The sequence below is a fragment of the Taudactylus pleione genome, unplaced genomic scaffold (assembly GCF_031769625.1).
Source record: "Taudactylus pleione unplaced genomic scaffold, aTauple2 ptg000127l, whole genome shotgun sequence".
NCBI lineage: Eukaryota > Metazoa > Chordata > Amphibia > Anura > Myobatrachidae > Taudactylus > Taudactylus pleione.
Window position 1 is genome coordinate 8,115,462 of NW_028284529.1, and position 20,009 is coordinate 8,135,470.

General features: G+C 43.0%; 1 pseudogene; it reads right to left on the reverse strand.

The window, feature by feature from the left end:
• The window catches only part of LOC148523817 (uncharacterized), a 33,551-nt pseudogene extending 16,133 nt beyond the window's left edge, over nt 1–17,418 (reverse strand).
• Nucleotides 17,419–20,009: the final 2,591 nt, after the last annotated feature.

A 20,009-nucleotide genomic window follows, 5' to 3' on the forward strand; every position in this document is an offset into this window, starting at 1 on the left:
CTTATACCCACATCTCATTGTATACCTCTCCACACCCATCATTAAACTAGCACCCTTTTTTAATACACCACTATTCTTGTTATTGACTATGCTTTGGTTTCCAGTGGGTTGTACCAAGATTGTTAATCTACAGCAGCTGGCCCCTTTCCTTGAAGCACGAACAGATTATCACTGTACATGTTTTTGCCAGATTAGTTGTCTCTTTTCCCTATCATTAATAGACCTATTTAGTTTCATTTGAGTTTAGTTTAGGGGGTAATGGACTTTATTAAGAGTTAGAGTAGGAGGAAATCCAGTTAGACGGTACACTGGCAAAGTCTTGCAGTGGGTTGGGCTAAATTAATGTGAGGACAGATTTAGAGTTGGAGGTGGAATGCCTTGTAGCTCAACTATAAGTAGCAGTGTAAAAATAAAGCTGCCCAAAATGTTTGTGTTACAAAGCAGACAGTATTTACGCTATGCAGACAAAGAATTGTACTTTTACCTTCTGCACTGTAATATGGTATGTCCAGGTGTAATCTATAGCTTTACTCCCAGCTGTAAGTGGAGCCTTAAAATGTTTCTATCTTTCACTGTAATAGTTTAAATTAAGGCCAGGACAACCATTGATTCATGTTTTTATGAAGCTATGGCATATACTATCTGTACTGTGAATTTTCAGCTTTGTAAGACTTACTCCATAAGCCTTAAAATGGATCACAAACTAGCTGGAGGATAATTTTTTCACCATGGAGATATATATATATATATATACAGTATATATATATATATATATATATATATATGTATAGAGAGAGAGAGAGAGAGAGAGAGAGAGAGAGAGAGAGAGAGAGAAGCAGGGCAGTGTCACTCTCCGGACTTGACAGGAAACCATAACAAAGGTGTCAATACATCAACGTTTCGAGTTTAATAACAACTCGTCATCGGGACATAGTATGTCCTGATGACGAGTTGTTATTAAACTCGAAACGTTGATGCATTGACGCCTTTGTTATGGTTTCATGTCAAGTCCGGAGAGTGACACTGCCCTGCTTCTCTATTCATTTTCATCAGTGAGCACCACGGCCAGTAATCTGTGAACAGGAGTGCCTGCAACTACGGAACTGTATATATATATATATATATATATATATATATTGTTGCTCTTTTGTCCTGGCCCTTGGGACTTACTTCACCAAGTTTGAAATTGTCAATGTGAATAGTTTCTCTAGCGACCACAACAGTATAGCACCTAGTGAGTGTACAGACACTCAGCAGTACAGTGAGGAATAGGTCATTCTAATGTCCCAAAACCTGATGAACAGTCACCTTAGGGTATTTGCAAAATCTGAAAAACTGAAAAAAGCAGCATGGCACTAAAACACCTTAACATACTTATCCCAAAAGTGAATATGCTCTTTCAGTCCTTTCTTAAACACAGGTGAATGATTTTAAATTACAGTCTGAGCAGGAGCTAGATGTATGATATAATGCTGAGTCTAATTAATAGTGCCATCTTTATTTAATTTTGCAGTGCAGAATTTATCAGGAGTTTTTCCTAGGTGCTATGATTGTCACTTCATTTTAGCCATCTATCATTTTGACAGACTGCTTAATTCACACTCCTCACAATTTATAACAGAAAACATGTTTTTATTTCTTTAAGTTAGTATATTTTGAGTGTTGACAGCATTTGATAACATAATATATATATTCCTCTGTTGTAGCAAATGTACAGGCCATCTGTAACTATTTATCAGGCAGACGCCTTCTTGTGAAACTAATGTTTACATAATGTTTACTGTGTGAGAGGTTTAAGTAATCTAAATATATTACTTATGTAATGTTATTAATGCAAATATATATGAAAAATACATATCACTCGGCCAAGGCAAAGAATATGCTAATAAGACTTATATGGGCATATTTATTAAACAAATTTTGTGGCAAATCCCCCTAAAACATTCATTTTCAGGGGATACCCAAAATACTTAAGAATCCCCTGGATGTTTTCGATCACCCATAAGTTTCTGTGTAGGCTGCTATACTAGACTGTGATATCTGAAATAGAAATTTAGCTTGGCACCAGTATGTATCGCCATCTTAAGATGGCGTTAGTCATTGTAGCCTATAAGCTACATATCACAAAATTTCCCGGGAGAATGCCACTCATGCATGGTTTGATGACTGCGCATGCACAGTAGGCTACCAGGGGTCCTGCAGCACAAAGTAAAATTATTGCAACATCGATCACTTTACTTTACACATTGCATGGACGGCTCCTGTCTGATCCCCTGTCCCTGTGTGTGAATGTTACTACATCTGGGTTTTACAGAATTTCTTTTTGCAATAAATAGCAGTGATAAGAAATTCTAATTATTGGGCCAAAATCCCAATAGTTATTAAATTGGCCCATTAGCATTAACCAATTCTTCAGTATTGTCTAAAAGTTTACTTATTGTCTATCATCACATTTTAGCGAGAGTTCAGCAAATTGGTGATGATTCAGCTAAAACAATCAAAAATATCAGTACACGAAATTGATCCAATTTAAATAACAGTGCATTCCTGCCAAAAGTCTGAACCAAAAGGAATGTATCTTGTTGGGAGGGTATTGGCTTTTCTTTTATAAATGTGTAGAACATGAACAGATCAGGGCTTGACTTAATTTGCTAAAATCGCTAATTTGTCTTTAAAATCATTTGTGATAGTCCTCAAAGCCAAATTTATTCGCTTATCTCCAACACTAGAATTCCTTTAACTGCATACTGTAAATCCATGTAATGCTCATTAACTTTTTAGCTCTTTATTTATTAAACTTAGATAACAGGTAAATAAGAAAAGAAAAATTACATACAGCCATAAAAAAAATATAATAAAAAACATCAAACTACCTTGTTTTCATGATTTTAGTTTTGAAAAGCTAGGTGGTAAAAAACTGTAACACCTAGCAAATACAGTAGTGAATATTAAATAAGAGAAAATGGATGGGAAGGGGTGGACATAGTTCTAATAATTCAAAATGATGATCAAACCGGACCTGGACGGGTCCTAAAGTGAGAATGCCAAGGGGTCCAAACTTTATGAAATTTTGGCATTTTGTCATGGAGGAGGGCAGTGATATATTCCATGGAAGCGATGTACCAAATTCTATTGATTACTGCAGAAATAGGCGGCAAATTCATTTTTTTCCAATTAGAAGCAATCAAGATTATAGCACATGACCACATAGTCATAGAAGTATCAGGAAATGCTTTACATAACAAGACATAATGGATCTTTAATAGGTGCAGAGCTGAAGATACTGCCAATCAGCGACAAGACTTCATCCCAATACTTAGAAATCAGTGGGCAGCCCCACCGTCTGTGAAAGTATTTGCCTTTATGTCCACACTGACGCCAGCAAAGGACTGGTGGCAGTGGGTAGATGGAGTTAAGTTTTTCAGGAACCATATACCATCTGTTATAAAGTTTGTAAGCAGCTTCTTTAAGGTTGGTATTAATGGATGTCTTAAACACCGTCTGACAAATATCTGACCACTCTTCGTCATCTAGAATCCTACCCAGGTCAGTCTACCAAGCTACAGTAGTTCAAATGGTTCTTTGAAGTCAAGGGGAGACCCAGCCAATAGGCAATATAGAATGGAAATAGCACCTTTATGACTAGGGTCGTAAGTGCAGAGACGCTCAAAAGAGCTAAGTTCCCTAAAGGAATGCGATGTACTGAGGGAATTGATGAAACTAGTGATCTGTAAATATGTAAAGTGCAATTTAGGTTCTAGGCCATATTTTTCACACTCATTAACTGATATGTCATTGCTTTATTTTACAATTCCCAACTCTTAATAGCATCAAAACCAATTCACAATTAAGACAATAGTTCTGTTTTTGATTAAATTAAGCACAATCTCACACAAGAAAAATGGGAGAAATTTAATAGGTGGGAGAGAGAGGTGCTTAATCTAGAGGAGAAAAGCCACAGGTCTAAGGCATATGGACCTCAGGGTAAGTATTTGAAAAAGAGGATAGAGATGTATAAAAAGGTAGTGTTGTATGGGCAAAGCTATAGCAGGTGCAGGGAGTGTCATTGCTATGGAGCTCAAAGGCTTTTGGGGCCCACCTCTGGGGCCTGACTTAACTTCACCCAGGTCATAAACTTGTCTACCAAGTTCCTGGAATTTCCTGCTAAGCACTGGGTGGCATAACGTGAATGAGGAATCTGTGTGGCATGTGTATTGGTGGCAGCACAATGCATCCTATTGTTGACTTGGGGCACTACAATGTGACACAATATGAACTGGGGGCATTGTGTGGTACAATTTTAACTAGGGCACTACTATGGGGCATAGCAATCACTAGAGCACCACTATAGTTCATAAAATGAACTAGGGCACTTCTATGGGGCATAAAATGAAGTAGTGCACTACAATGGTATATAAAACAAACAACTGCTGTAGAGATATGTGTTTCTCTAGAAGGGGGAAGGAAAGCTTCAAGATTTTGCTATGGGGCCCACAAAGTTCTTATATTGTTCAAGCAGAGTAATTTGAATTGTATTCTGAGGCAAATGGAAATCCAGTGTAGGGACCTACAGAGTGGAAAAGAGAATGTAGAATAGTGAAATTATATAATTCTTGCAGTGCAATTTAGGATAGATTGAAGCAGGGGTTAATGGATGCAAGAAAGGCCAGATAGGAGTAGTTTTCAGTAGTCATAACAATAGATTATGAGAAAGAACAGTAATTTTGCTTACATCTTGGGCTAGTAAATGGCATTTTCTAGCAATATTTGGAGGTGGAGGCAAGTGGATTTTTTTTTTAAAAAACGTGAATAGTAGAGCAAACCAGAGGTGACATAAAAAAGCGAGCTTGCGGAAATAATAGTGTGTTGACTATGATGGAGCTAAAAGAAGATGGTGACTCTAGGAAGAGCGAGTCACAACAGTGAAACTCATGTCCAAGTTCTGTTGTGCTATATTTTCCACATCCACCTCCTTCACTGCTCTCTTTCAATAGCATTTAGGATTATCATAGGGATATATGCTATATGGTGTGGCCACAGTGGGTTTCTAATAGTGAGCAATATTTGCCTTTTACACCATAGGTGGTAGGGGATCATACTGGGGAATCCTTGTGGTCCTGAAACTGTCAATCATTTAAATAATTTTTTTCCTTTATGTCTACTATGAAGACTTTATTTCTGATTCCTGTATTAAGTCCTAACATCAACTAACTGATTCACCACATGTACCTACAGGTTTGGGATAATCTTTGAGTGATCATTTGCTCTGTGACAAGCACCATAAGTGTTAGTAATATATGTTTTGCCTTTTTGTCTGCAGACATATAGATCAGGATTCTTCCTTATGAGTACTGTCTTTTATGCAGAAATATTATGAACCAGAACAAGTGATCCAGTATTAAACTTTGAAAACACAAGTATTTGATGAATAATGAGTGATATATTGTCATTATTATTATTATTATTATTAATAATAATAATCCTTTTTTTTTTAAAGCTAGAACATGTTCTTTGAGACTTTTTGAACATTTTGGATAATGATAATTTACCTACTGCTTACTCATATCAGAAGTGTTCTTGAGATAATCGATTGAAAATGACAAATACATGTATATCTATGAGTCACGTGCCATTGGAGTGAGTGGAATCCTTAGGAAGCATCCTTCTGTCATATTGACTATAGACATATCTTACTGATGAGGAGTGATGAAGTTTTTATAATATTCAAGAATGGTATGTTCTAGGGGTGAGCGGGTTCGGATTTCTGAAATCTGAACCCCCCCGAGCCCTCCCGATCCGAGGCCGATCCGAGTCAGGCTCGACTTTTCCCACCTGACTCGGATCTTAAATCGAGGCAAAACGTCATCATCCTGCCTTCCGGGTCTCACGGGTTTTGGATCCTATATAAGGTACCCACATCGGCGCCATTTTCTCACTCGGCTGTGGACAGTGAAGAGGGTGGGTGGGAGTTAGGGCTGGCTGGGCTGTGTAGTGTAGTGTAGTGTAGTGCAGTATAGTGTTGTGCTGTGCTGTGCTGTGCTGTGCTGCTGTTGTCCATAGGGGCTGTGTCCACTCCTCCAAAGTCCATAGGCACTGGCTGGACTGTGTTGTGCAGTCAGTTGTCCATAGGGGCTGTGTCCACTCCAAAGTCCTGTGCAGTGTCCCAGTCCTAAAGGGGTGCTCTGTCCATCAGGGGTGCTCTCCTCAAGTGCAAAAAAAAAATATTTTTTCTGTGTTTGTGAATTGTGTGCACAGTAGACGCACGTGCCTCAACAAAGTAGTGCCAAGCGTGCGCCTGTGTCATAAGTAAAGGGCCGGCTGGCTTGACCGTTAAAGGGTGCTGTAACCCCCAAAGTGCACTCCAAACAAAATAAAAAATATTTTCTGTGTTTGTGAATTGTGTGCACTGTGGCTGCACGTGCATCAACAAAGGAGCAGCGCCAAGCGTGCGCCTGTGTCCCATTAGTGAAGGGCCGGCTGGCTTGTGCGATAAAAGGGTGCTGTAACCCCCAAAGTACACTCCAATCAAAAAAATATATATTTTATGTGTTTGTGAATTGTGTGCACTGTAGCTGCACGTGCATCAACAAAGTAGTGCCAAGCGTGCGCCTGTGTCATAAGTAAAGGGCCATCTGGCTTGACCGTTAAAGGGTGCTGTAACCCCCAAAGTACACTCCAAACAAAATAAAAAATATTTTCTGTGTTTGTGAATTGTGTGCACTGTGGCTGCACGTGCATCAACAAAGGAGCAGCGCCAAGTGTGCGCCTGTGTCCCATTAGTAAAGGGCCAGCTGGCTTGTCCATTAAAGGGTGCTGTAACCCCCAAAGTACACTCCAAACTAAAAAAAATATTTTCTGAGTTTGTGAATTGTGTGCACTGTAGCCGCACGTGCATCAACAAAGGAGTGCCAAGCGTGCGCATGTGTCATAAGTAAAGGGCCATCTGGCTTGACCGTTAAAGGGTGCTGTAACCCCCAAAGTACACTCCAAACAAAATAAAAAAATATTTTCTGTGTTTGTGAATTGTGTGCACTGTGGCTGCACGTGCAACAACAAAGGAGCAGCGCCAAGCGTGCGCCTGTGTCCCATAAGTAAAGAGCCGGCTGGATCATTTCTTAAAGGGTGGTGTAACCCACAAAGTGCACTACTCTCCAGCAAAAATAAAAATATATTTTCTGTGTTTGTGTGCGCCTTAGCCGCACATATATATCAAATCAATATAACATAAATGGAGGACCAAACTTTCTCCGATAAAAATAAAATAGGCAAAGATCAAGAACCACTTCCTCCTAGTGCTGAAGCTGCTGCAATTAGGCATGACATAGACGATAACATGCCATCAACGTCGTCTGCCAAGGCCGATGCCCAATGTCATAGTAGAGGGCACATACAATCCCAAATAACAAGTTCAGGAAAATTACCTTAAAAAAAACATTTTTAATCATCTGAAGAAAAACGTAAACTTGCCAATATGCCATTTATGACACGGAGTGGCAAGGAACGGCTAAGGTCTTTCCCTATGTTCATTACTAGTGGTTCAGCTTCACATGACGATGGAAGCCCTCCTCCCGCTAAAAAAATCAAATGAGTTAAGCTGGAAAAAGCACAGCGAAGAACTGTGCATTCTAAGAAGATATCACAAATCCCCAAGGAGAGTCCAAGTGTGGTGGCGGTTGCGATGCCTGACCTTCCCAGCACTGGACGGGAAGAGGTGGCTCTTTCCACCATTTGCACGCCCCCTGCAAGTGCTGAAAGGAGCACCCACAGTCCACTTGCTGATATGCAAATTGAAGATGTCACTGTTGAAGTACAACAGGATGAGGATACTAGCGTAGCTGGTGCTGAGGAGGAAGTTGGCGAGGAGGATTCTGATGGTGATGTGGTTTGTTTAGATCAGGCTCCGGGGGAGACAGTTGTTGTCCGTGCAATGAAAAAGCCCATCACGGTCAAGCCTGGGCAGAAGATCAAACATTCCACCTCTTTGGTCTGGCAATATTTCTATCCAAATCCAGACAACAACTGTCTTGCCATATGTACCATATGTAAAGGTGAAATAAGTAGGGGTAGGGACGTTAACCACCTAGGAACATCCTCCCTTATACGGCAAATGCAGCGCGTTCATAAAAAGTTACTGTCAAGTTCAGACACTTTGGCTAAGACCGTAAGCAGTCCAGGGACACCTAAATCCAGTTGTCCTGTTGTATCCAAGCACCTGCAAACCACACCGTCAACTCCCTCCTCGTCAATTTCCTCGTTAGTCAGGATCGGAAGTAGTCCTGCAGGCCATGTCTCTGGCATGACTGTCTCTCCTATCCGGGATTCCTCCGGAGGATCCTGCATTGCTACGCCTACTGCTGCCGCTGCTGCTGTTGCTGCTGCTGGGAGTCGTTCATCATCCCAGAGAGGAAGTAGAAACACCACTACTTTTACTAAACAATTGACCCTCCAACAGTCCTTAGCGAGGAGGATGAAGTACGACAGCAGTCATCCTGAAGCAAAACGTATAACTGAGGCCTTGACTGCTATGTTGGTGTTAGACGTGCGTCCGGTATCCGCCATTAGTGCAGTGGGATTTAGACAATTGATGAAGGTAGTGTGTCCCTGGTTCCAAATCCCGTCTAGATTCCACTTCACTAGGCAGGCGATACCGAGACTGTACAGAAACATCAGAAAAAGTGTCCTCAGTGTCCTGAAAAATGCGGTTGTACCCAATGTCCACTTAACCACGGACATGTGGACAAGTGGAACAGGGCAGACTAAGGACTATATGACTGTGACAGCCCACTGGGTAGATGTATCACCTTACGCAGCAACAACAGCAGCGTCACCAGTAGCAGCATCTCAGAAACGCCAGCTCATTCCAAGGCAGGCTATGCTGTGTATCACCGGTTTCAGTAAGAGGCACACCACCGACAACCTCTTAGAGAAACTGAGGGAAATCATCGCCCAGTGGCTTACCGAAGTTAGACTCTCCTGGGGATTTGTGATATCTGACAACGCCACCAATATTGTGCGGGCATTACAACTGGGCAAATGTCAGCACGTCCCATGTTTTGCTCACACAATAAACTTGGTGGTGCAGAATTTTCTGAAAAGCGACAGGGGCGTGCAGCAGACGCTTTGGGTGGTGCAAAAAATTTCTGCCCACTTTCGCCATTCAGCGACTGCGTGCCGAAGACTGGAGCACCAGCAAACACTCTTGAACCTGCCCCGCCATCACCTGAAGCAAGAGGTTGTGACACGGTGGAATTCAACCCTCTATATGCTTCAGAGGATGGAGGAGCAGCAAAAGGCCATTCAAGCCTATACATCCACCTATGACATAGGCAAATGAGGGGGTATGCACCGGACTCAAGCACAGTGAAGAATGATTCCGTGTTGTGCAAGGTTTTCCAACCCTTTCAACTTGCCACACGTGAAGTCAGTTCAGACACTGCCAGCTTGAGTCAGGTCATTCCCCTCATCAGGCTTTTGCAGAAGCAGCTGGAGAAAGTGAAGGAGGAGCTAAGATTCCGCTCGGCATGTGGGACTTGTGGATGAAGCCCTTCATTCGCTTTGCCAGAATTCCAGGGTGGTCAATCTGTTGAAATCAGACCACTACATTTTGGCCACCGTGCTCGATCCTAGGTTTAAAGCCTATGTGGTGTCTCTCTTTCCAGCCGACACAAGCTTGCAGAGGTGCAAAGACCTGCTGGTGAAAACACTGTCAGCTGAAGTGGAACATGACATGTCAACAGTTCCTTCATTTTCTCCCACAACTGGGGCTGCCAGGAAAAACCTTAGGTATCCTAAGCAACCCGCTGGTGGTGATGCAGGGCAGGCAGGACCAAGTTTGGACATCTGGTCCGGACTGAAGGACCTGGCATCAATTTCTGACATGTCTACTGTCACTGCATATGATACTGTCACCATTGACAGAATGGTGGAGGAATACATCGGTGACAGCATCCAAGTAGGCATGTCAGACAGTCCGTACCTGTACCGGCAGGAAAAAGAGGCAATTTGGAGGCCCCTGTACAAACTGGCTCTATTTTACCTGAGTTGCCCCCCTCCAGTGTGTACTCCGAAAGAGTGTTTAGTGCAGCCGGGAAGCTTGTCAGCGAAAGGCGTAGGAGGCTGCTTCCACAAAATGTGGAGAAGATGATGTTCATCAAAATGAATTATCAACTCTTCCAGGGAGATCAGCCTCCAGAACGTACAGAGGGACCTGTGGTGGTGGATTCCAGCGGGGACAAGTTAATAGTCTGTGAGGATGAGGATGTTCACAACACTGAAGAGGGTGAGGAATCGGTGGATGAGGAGGATGAGGACGACATCTTGCCTCCGTAGAGCCAGTTTGTGCAGGGACAGATTAATTGCCAGCTTGTTTTGTGGGGGCCCAAACAAACCAATCATTTCAGCCACAGTTGTGTGGCAGACCCTGGCGCTGAAATGATTGCTTTGTTAAAGTGTGCATGTCCTGTTTATACAACATAAGGGTGGATGGGAGGGCCCAAGGACAATTCCATCTTGCACCTCTTTTTTTTCTTTGCATTATGTACTGTTTGGGGCCTAGTTTTTCAAACTGCCATCCTGTCTGCCACTGCAGTGCCACTCCTAGATGGACCACGTGTTTGTGCCGCCCACTCGTGTCGCTTAGCATAGCCTTTTGGACATAGAAACTCTATTGTGAGGTGTGAGGTGTTCAGAATAGACTGGAAATGAGTGGAAATTAAGGTTATTGAGGTTAATAATAGCATAGGAGCAGAAAAACCAACACATTCTATGATTTTAGCTGTTTTTATTCTTTTTTTTTTTAAAATACAGATCCAAAATACAAAACCCAGAACCCAAAACACGGAAGGGTGGTTTTGGCAAAACCAATCCAGATCCAAAACACGAAGAAAGATCCAGATCCAAAACCAATACACAAAACACGAAAAGTGGCCAGTGCACACCCCTAGTATGTTCTGAGCTTGCAGTAAGCACCTCCCCCCGCTTCCAACTAATGGCTTCCACTAAAGTGGCAGGGAAAAAGGGAAGAAAATCACAGCTGTGGTAAGTGGAGCAGGGGCAGGCTGGGAGAGGGGCAGGGTGAGATGACCCAGCATATGCCGAGTCCATTTTTGTAGTATTTGAATAAACCTGGGTTGCTATCTTAAGCTGACAAATTTATTTTCCAATGTATGACATGTTTTGCATCAAACTCACCTGTATACTGTTACCAATGAGATTAAGACACAAATTGATACATATGCTGAATTTGCATATGTATAAACCATTTGCATTTTCTCTTGTCATTGATAATGAGTAAAAAGAACATTTACAGTAAAGACTTTTCTTAAGGACTTTGGTGGAGATGTATCAAACCTAAAGAGTGAAGAAGTGTATAGGTGGAAACATTACCTATAGCAACTAAACAGCTTCTATATACTTAGAAGTATTTTCCAGGGAGCATGGCCTAGGGGCTGACCACCACTTCTGGCCCAATATGGCTAAATGCTAACCGTACAAATTCCACAAAGTTGGATGGCACAGCAGCTAACAAAATTGTTGGAGGTGCCAGCTGTCAGATGGGTATTAGTAGATCCTTAAATATGATAGAGATTCTATCGGTGTCTAAAGAACTCACCAGGTGACATTAATAATGTAGCCTTAACATTAAAGTATATATAGAACAGCCTACATTTTATGCAGTTATATAGCACTACTGGTGGGAGAATATGCCAAGCAGGCTTAACCTTTATTTTTCACCCTGCTTTTACCACATCTCCTTACTCACATGGGGCCTGATTAAGAATTGTATGCAGTCCCCTATCGGTCACAATTAACCAATGTTTTGGGGACCGCGCATGCCTCAGGCAGCAGTGCGCATGTGCTGAGATGCCAATTCAACCCCAGTTGCAGTGCCCTGGACGCCAGTGTGTGGGGAATGGGTGTGTCACCTTCATTTTGTGGGAGTACCGAGGTCAGGGTCTGCGTGTTCCATTTCCCATTCTGAGTAACTTAGACTTACTCAGATGGGCAATGTCTGCGTGATCCAATGCTGCGTCTTTGGATGCAGCACTTGCATCTGCTATGCCAACAGAAGGTGTCTTTTTTTTTTCTTCAGACATCTCTTGCAACATTACCAAATTAGCATCTCTGCTTTGTCCAAAGACTATTAGTGTATAACTCTGAATAAGGCCCTTAGTCCAATTAAGACATATATTAAAGAAAACTGAGCAGTACATTAGGGGAAAAGCATAAAGTATGAAAAGTAGTCTGAGATTGGTAAAAGTTTGGACTTTGAAATAGTATTTTACTGTTTCCATCATGTATTGTACATGTTATGTGGGTCGGCAAACCCTCAAAAGTAGACAAAACTACAAAATAAGGCATAGGGTGATTTTCAGGGGCAGTTCCAAGGATCAGGAAGTGGGCATGTATGTTGAAACTGTATGACCGACAATTAGGTACATTTAGGTATTTTAAATCAGTTTTGGAGCTATTTATTTTGCTTTGTAAATGAGTCTTCATGTCATATCAAGCAGATATTGGTATCAGCCTGCAGTAGACTGAAAATAGTTTTTATGTGATTGGGTGGTAGTTCTCTCACCCTTTTATTGCTCTATTCTCCATGTAATACCCCTTTTCCACCAAAATCCCGAGTTGGATCCGGTATTTTGAACACGGGTAGAATCTGGGTCGGACCCGGCTTCAGACCCCGTTTCCACAGCACTTCAACCCAGGATATTCCTGTGTTGGCCCGTTCACACTGAAGCCGAATAAGCCCTTTAAAAGCCTATGGATGTGTGGTACCCCCATAGTTATTGGGTTACCCCTTTAACTAGTTAGGGGATATGCAAGCCCCTGTCAGTTTTTTTATTATAAGATCATACAGCACCATTGGCCTCATAGGATAATACAGTGAACTTTTGCTGACCCTACTCCCTCGGACCATATTGAGCATGTGCAAACAGGGAGGTAGAAAGTGCCCCTTGGTCAGCGACCCATTTTTGGAGGGAAAATCCTGCCCCATTGATTGGTAGTCTGGGTGTCCAGGCAGAGATCCCTGAAGGCGGCCTGTTGCTGGGGTCCCCCTGTCCACTCATAGATGCCGGACCGACAGGGAGGAGAATATGGAAGAGTTTATAAAATACCTCCCCAGGGCTGCCAGTGCTGAGTGTGGGAGGAATTTCTTAAAAAGGATCGTCTGTGAGGTGTTTCCGTGGAGTGTCCCTGGATCTGTACAAATAGGTGTGCAGTAACCCCTCTCATTTATCCTGGATTACAAATACCGCACCTGGTGCAGCCTGTGAAGATTTTCTGTAAAGTACCTTTGGATCTGTGAAAATTAGGAAGGGTGTGTTCACCCCTTTATTGCCCTGGATTACAAATGCTGCAATGAGCCAGACAAGTAAACCACACTGGATTACAAATAAAAGCATCCCCTGACTGTAGCTACCTACCTCCTGTCTGTCAGGGTGCACTTGACTGTGCTGCCGGTCAGTTGTACTCACACTGTTGGCTGTCTGTTGCTGGAGCAGAGACCCACGGTCTCGATAGATCTGGTATGTCCAAAAACCCAGAGGCACAGGATATCATCCGCTCCCGGCCACCCGAAGGTGCGCCTGTTGAACAGGGAGCTCTGCGTGGGGAGTTTGCCTCAGTGGGAGCCAGAAGGAGGATTAAGTTCCCCTTTTAAAGTCAACCCTCCTGCCTGACTTCAATGCTCACTGGACCGCTGGGCCTGCAGTGGAGATTTCCCCAGGACACTGCTGTAGCCTGCACTGCAAGGAGAGGAGTCCACCCTCTCCACAGCCACTGGGGCCTACTGGGAGTTCAAGAGGACCCCACCTGTTGCTGGGGTTGCCTAGTTGAGTGCCTGGTTGCCAGCGTCCCGCTCGTGTGAAGTCCGCGGGTGATTGGAAAGAAGAGGAGCTGCCCGGGAAGAAGGTCCCAGTGAAGGTAAAGGTCCCACGAGCGACGAAGAGGACCCTCAGCCATGCGGGCAGAAGAGAGGACAGCCCCAAAGGAGGATCGACAATGGAGAGAGGACCCCACAGAAGAATCGAGAAGGAGCGCGGAGGAGCGTCCAGCTGTGATCATGTCCCTGCATTGGGGCCCAGAGGGGAGAGGTGTCATCAGAGGGGACATACCTACACAGCTGAGAAAATAGCCCCTGTTTACCGGACCCTGCCTCACACTTCTTAGTCACCTAAATCACCCTGCAACTGCTCCTCCGGATATAGCACGGCCTGGCTCGGTGCATAGCATCCCGGGCATGCAGTTGGCGTAACACTGGAATCGTGTTGGGCGGAAGAGCCCCTGCTAGTGGTGAGACCGTGCACCTCTCTCTCTCATTAAACTTATCTGTGCCCCCTCTCCTTACCTCCCCACCCACTACGCGTACCCCTTAGCCTGCTTCTATGCCCTCTCTATGTCCCCAGGGTCCATAAAGTAAAAGGGGAAGCAAGGGAGTCATTTTGGGGGTCAGGATAGGTCCCTTAGCTTCTAAAGTCTGTTGAAATGGGGGAAGTAAAGGATAGGATGCCCCCTCACTGAGTAAACCTGTAGCTGATTTGGGGTGTTGTTGTTCTTTCTGTGAACCTCCAGCTCATGTCTGGGAGGAAACATGATTTATTTGGGTCGGCTCATGTCCGATACCATTGTGGGTGATGCACATATATTCCAATGTTTATCCTGAAACTAAATGTCATGTCATTGAAATGTATTTTTCTCTATTTGATGTTGGCCATTGGTGTTAATGAATTGTTTGATAGTGACCGGCTGTGGTCCTTCGTCTGTCATACTATTCTGTAATGCTGTTTACTGCTCACTGTATTTTTCAAATGTATTAGTTGAATTAATGCTAAATCTATACCTGCTTAACCACTGCATTACCTGTCTAGTATTGTTTTCTGGTAGCTGATAAACTCTTAAACCTGTGTAACCTCAGTTGGCAACCCTCTCTTGGTTATTGGATTGTGTTTTAGACTGTTAGCTGTTACAGCCGGAGAACTCCAAGTACCAGCCTAACCTGCATGTGCATTATTGTGCTTGGGCCATTTACTCTGCATAGACTGTTAGTCGTTACAGCTGGAGAACTACAAGTACCAGCCTAACCTGCATGTGCATTATTGTGCTTAGAGCTATTTACTCTGCATTAACTGTTAGCTGTTATCGCTGGAATTAGACTGTTTTCTGTCACAGCAGGTGCACTGCCATGGCTGCATAGGTTGGGTGCGGTTTATGTTCAGTCTCAGATTAACGGTGTACAGGTGTTCCAAAATAGCCTTAGGTAAATCCTTCTCTCTTGTTTGTGGTCATAACTATTGCTTTGCCAACTGAAGTCACCGGTAGAGGACAGGGAGGTGTTGAGTAATCAGCTTGGTGTTAAATTTTGCAGGATTGTATTCTGTTCATGATACATTTTAAATTGCTGTAATTAACTTATTTGTAAAAATAATAAAACTGCGTTGTATCCTCCTTCCGGTCGGGTTACTGTGTCTGCAAAAAGGGAACATTAGCAAACTTGCCTCTCTGTCACGGTGTGTCCTATCTTTGCTACAGAAGAATCGGTCACCGAAGCATTTCTGAACACACCTGAACCCGGTGCTAGTGGTGCACCAGTACATCACAGATGTCATCAAAAATTTACTTTTTTCAGGTTCACAAAGATGAGGTCACAAAAGGGAACAAAAGAGAGGGGTGGGGACTGCTAACAGCATTGCAGCAATGATGGCAGATGGAGCACATGTGTGTGTATTCCTGGTTTCCTTACTGTTTGCAGCTTTCTGCTGTTTTATATAGCTACAGGGAGCATGATGCATCTTCTCATCCTGTGCTACCTTCTGCAGGTTCGAGGAGGAGAGCGCAGTTCTTGGCTGAGAGTGCTAGATCCTAACGCCAATATTAGTGCAGGAGGAGAGCACTGATTAAATCCAGCATCACATCCATTCTCAAACTGAGCACCGTTATTGAACGGAGAATGTGAGTTTGGGTTTGTTGGCGCAGGACTACTAGTGCTAGAGCTGTAGTAATTAGGCCCTCTATATTGGCCATATGATTGTACTGGGTAGGCTGGGGCCTGAAGTATATGTTGTGCCTGAGGTATATGCTGTGTCTGGTTCCCTAAAGCACAAACAAAAATGCTTTAAAAAAAAAAGATTTGCCTGACCTGCATTCCCATAAGCTGCAACATGAAGGACTGATGCATTTGCCTTTTAGATTCCAGAAATCTCTCCAATCGAGCATCCTCCTGCACCTGCATATCAGAGTCCAGTTGACAGAGATGTTTGACAATTACAGTTGTCATGGCTCCTGCAGCTTGCTCTGTTTGTTTGACTTTTTCTTCCTGAGCGGTACGTTGTAGACTGCAAGGAGGAGAAACCAAAATAAAACAAATGACAATAAGCAGTAAGCGTATATAAAAGTAGCAGTTGTGTTTGCGGACATGTGCTCGTGGTCTTCCGCCAACCGTACCTAGCAACACTCTGCAATAGCTACTGTTTTGATTTTAGTGAATATAATGTGTGTGATGTGTTTGTTTTTAACTTATTTGAGCGCAGCATCGGGTTCCATTTGTGCGCTGTCTCGTAGCTTGCCTCTGTTACTCCCTCTATAGTTGCATTCACACTGTTGTCACGTATGCTGGACTCCATCATGTTGGAATCAGTGGAGTCTTCACAAAATAGCAGCGGAGTAGGGCACTGGGAGCTCGGGGCTGTAGACTGTGTAGCTGGTGTCTCCTGACTGTTCTCAATCTGGGTTGAGCAGGATGGTGAGTTTGAGAAGGACAGTGCTAAGGGGTTCGTGAGCACTGTATTACTGAAAGCACTGTAGCATAAGTCATAAAAGACCCATTCCTGACGCACTGCTACACTTTTCTTGCGATCCTGGTCATGTACTTTGGAGAACTATTTACACAAGGCCTTTAACTTGTTCACCACCTGCTGCTGTGATCAGTTTATCCCACGGGAAGCCAACCTCTGTGAAATATTCCTGTGCACAACAGCATCTTTTACAGTGCCTGTCATTTGGTGTTTTATTTCTTCCTCACCCCTGATTAGTAGGAGCTCTTTCATTTCTGCCTCAGTCCGGCTGGAGGAAAATATGCTGCAGGTCAGGTGGGACAGGCTACAGTATAGGCTGCTGGTCAGGCTGCTGTACAGTATAGGGTGCTGGTCAGGCTGCAGTTTAGGGTGCGGGTCAGCCTGTGGCTGTGGCTGCCTTTCTGCCTGGGCTGCACTGCAGGTGATGAACAGTGTGTGGAAATGTTAACTGTGGGTGGTTCAGGCTGTGTGTGTGTTTAACAACACTGTTCCGATCTGCCATGCATCTCTCTCCTCTCACTGCGGGACACTGACAGATGACATCATCTGCCAGTGCCCCAGAAGCTCCAATCACCATGTAGAAGCTTTACACGTATCGCCTAGAGTCCGTTTCCACTGCCATGGTACCTGGGTTCGAACAGTGGAGCTGATTCAGACCCACTCACTAGGATGTGATCGCTCTTATTTGCCCGATATTTGCAATTTGTGCATGTGTATGTTTCGCAATGCGCGTGCACGAACCACTGCGAAAGATCGGGAAGCGCTCACTCACCCAGCATAGACAGCCCAGTTAAATGAGTGACAGGAGAGGCCACTTGTGGGTGGTAACAGGGGCAGGCCACTACAAACGGGGGAGTGGAGGTGCAAACGCAGGTGTGCCTGAGTGTTTCAACGCCATTTCAGAGGTGTGCATAATTAACATTCAGCGTCATAGTACACGTCACCTGATTGTATTTCATACTGAAGTGATCGCAGTGCTTGCGGCAAGGTATAGTCAACCTCAAGCGCTGCAAGCACATCCGATGGTGCTCGATGTACAAATGTTTTCATGCACTTCCAGGACATGACGTGTGCAAGTGGGCGTCTTATGAATGGCTGGTGGTCGTCTGCATACACTAAGTGATCGCATGCCAATGGCGTGCTAATGCCTTGCCGTACGATCGCCTGTCTTGCTGGGCTTGCGTTTGATTTGCATACGCTGGGAGCGAGCGAAAGCATGTAGCGAGTGGGTCTGAATGAGCTTCCGTGTTCAACCCTGGTCGAGACCCGGGTAGAGTTGCCAGGTAAATCGACCGGGGTAATATTTTGGGAGCCGTTTACACTGCGGCCTTACCCAAGTAGACCCGACAATAACCCAGGTTGTTTGGGCATTGGAAAAGGGGTATTATTAATTAAGCTTCCATGTTTATTATAGTTAGTGGGATTAAAGCATTATTTTCTTACTGGTGCAAGTATTTAATTTCATTTTTTTTGTAGAGCATATGTACTGTATATGCTTTTGTGCAATACAAGGATATTTCTAGTGTGGGAGCTCACACTTTAAAAATACAATATTTATTCCAAAAGAATCAAGAAAAAACATTACCAGCTGATGCAATTTTAATTATCCCATTACTTGCCCATCTTGTAATTAATATTCTTCATATTTATTTATGTTCTTTTCTCTGTTCTTTTCTGTTTTGCTAAGAAAGCCATTTCTGCTCAGCATGTACATGTATATGGGAGCCTATTTTATGAGTGATATATAAATAGAATATTTCTAGCTTATCACTAAAACCATATGGATGCTCACAGACACAGGCGTTTTCTTTCGCAGTAGTTCAAACATATACAAACATCTTGTTTTCTGCAGATAAATTGCCTTTGCTCCCAGTTTGTTAATTAAATCCTAGTTAAGCATTGTTCTTCCTGCATTTTTAGAGAGGCGCAGACTCTTTAACATTTAAGGTTGCAACTTGCATGCATTAGTCAACACAAAGCCCTGCATAAGTACTGTATAGTGATAAGTATTTACAGCCTCTATGGTGCTATTTTTTCCCCAAAGGTCTTTTGCTATTGCTTGTTCAAGCAGTTTTATGCTTTGTGCTGCATATTATTATTTATTTTTTTTACATCACGGGAATTCAATTTGTACTGTAGATTTCATTTCTTCACAGATTTAGATGTATTTTGTGTTCTCAGCTTTTAATTAACTCACTGGTACAGCTGCTGGACGGGATATAAAAACTCATTGCTCTCCCTCTGTTATGGGTACACCACCAATCATTTGCCACTTAGACAGAGGTACAGCAGCTATTAGTTTCCATGGCAACTTGAGTCATGGTGATTGATTCCTTGCCTGTATGGTATCACTACAGGGAGTGCAGCTTGTGAGTTCAGTGTACTTCTAACATCCATCTCATTAAAAAAGGATTACAGAATCATCCCAGTATATACTGAACAGACATATTGCAATTCATTTATGCAAATGTCAACACTATTAACCATATTGTCAGAGTATTTAAGGCAAAACAAACATGCTCTGCTCTTTTTATTTTCAGAGCCAGCTAAACATTGTAGAAAAAAAGTTTGTCATGACAAGTTAAGATAGAATCTGTAGATGTTGTGTGTGTATCACTAACGCGTCTAGTATGTAATCAGAATTGCAGTAACCAAAGTACAATACATTCTGGCAGCAGCTTACTGTAGTTTAGATTTTAGCATTCATATTACCTGTGCAAAGGTTCACTTGTCTAAGCCACTAATAATGATGTACTCACATAGGAATGAGTATGTGTGCATTAAAGATGGAACACAGCTTGATTAAAAATTAAAAAAAGAAGGGCAAAAACATGAATATTTATATATACAGTATGAGAATACAACAAATAAATAAAATATAGGACATAAATAGGAAATCGATAGCAAGGCAATCTTTTCAGCGAACAGTAAACAAGCATCTGTATGTTTAAAGAACAGCCTTCTCTAGTATTAAAGCTATTTTATATAATTACTGTATACTGCACAGATGTGCAATGGTTAGCATTACTGCCTCACAGCACTGAAGTCATGGGTTTAATTCCTACTGCGGTCCTAACTGTGTGGAGTTTGTATATTCTCCCTGCGCTTGCATGGGTTTCCGCCCACACTCCAAAAAAATATACTGGTAGGTTAATTGGCCCCCAACAAAAATTTACCCTAGCGCGTGAGTACGTGGTAGGAAAAATATATTGT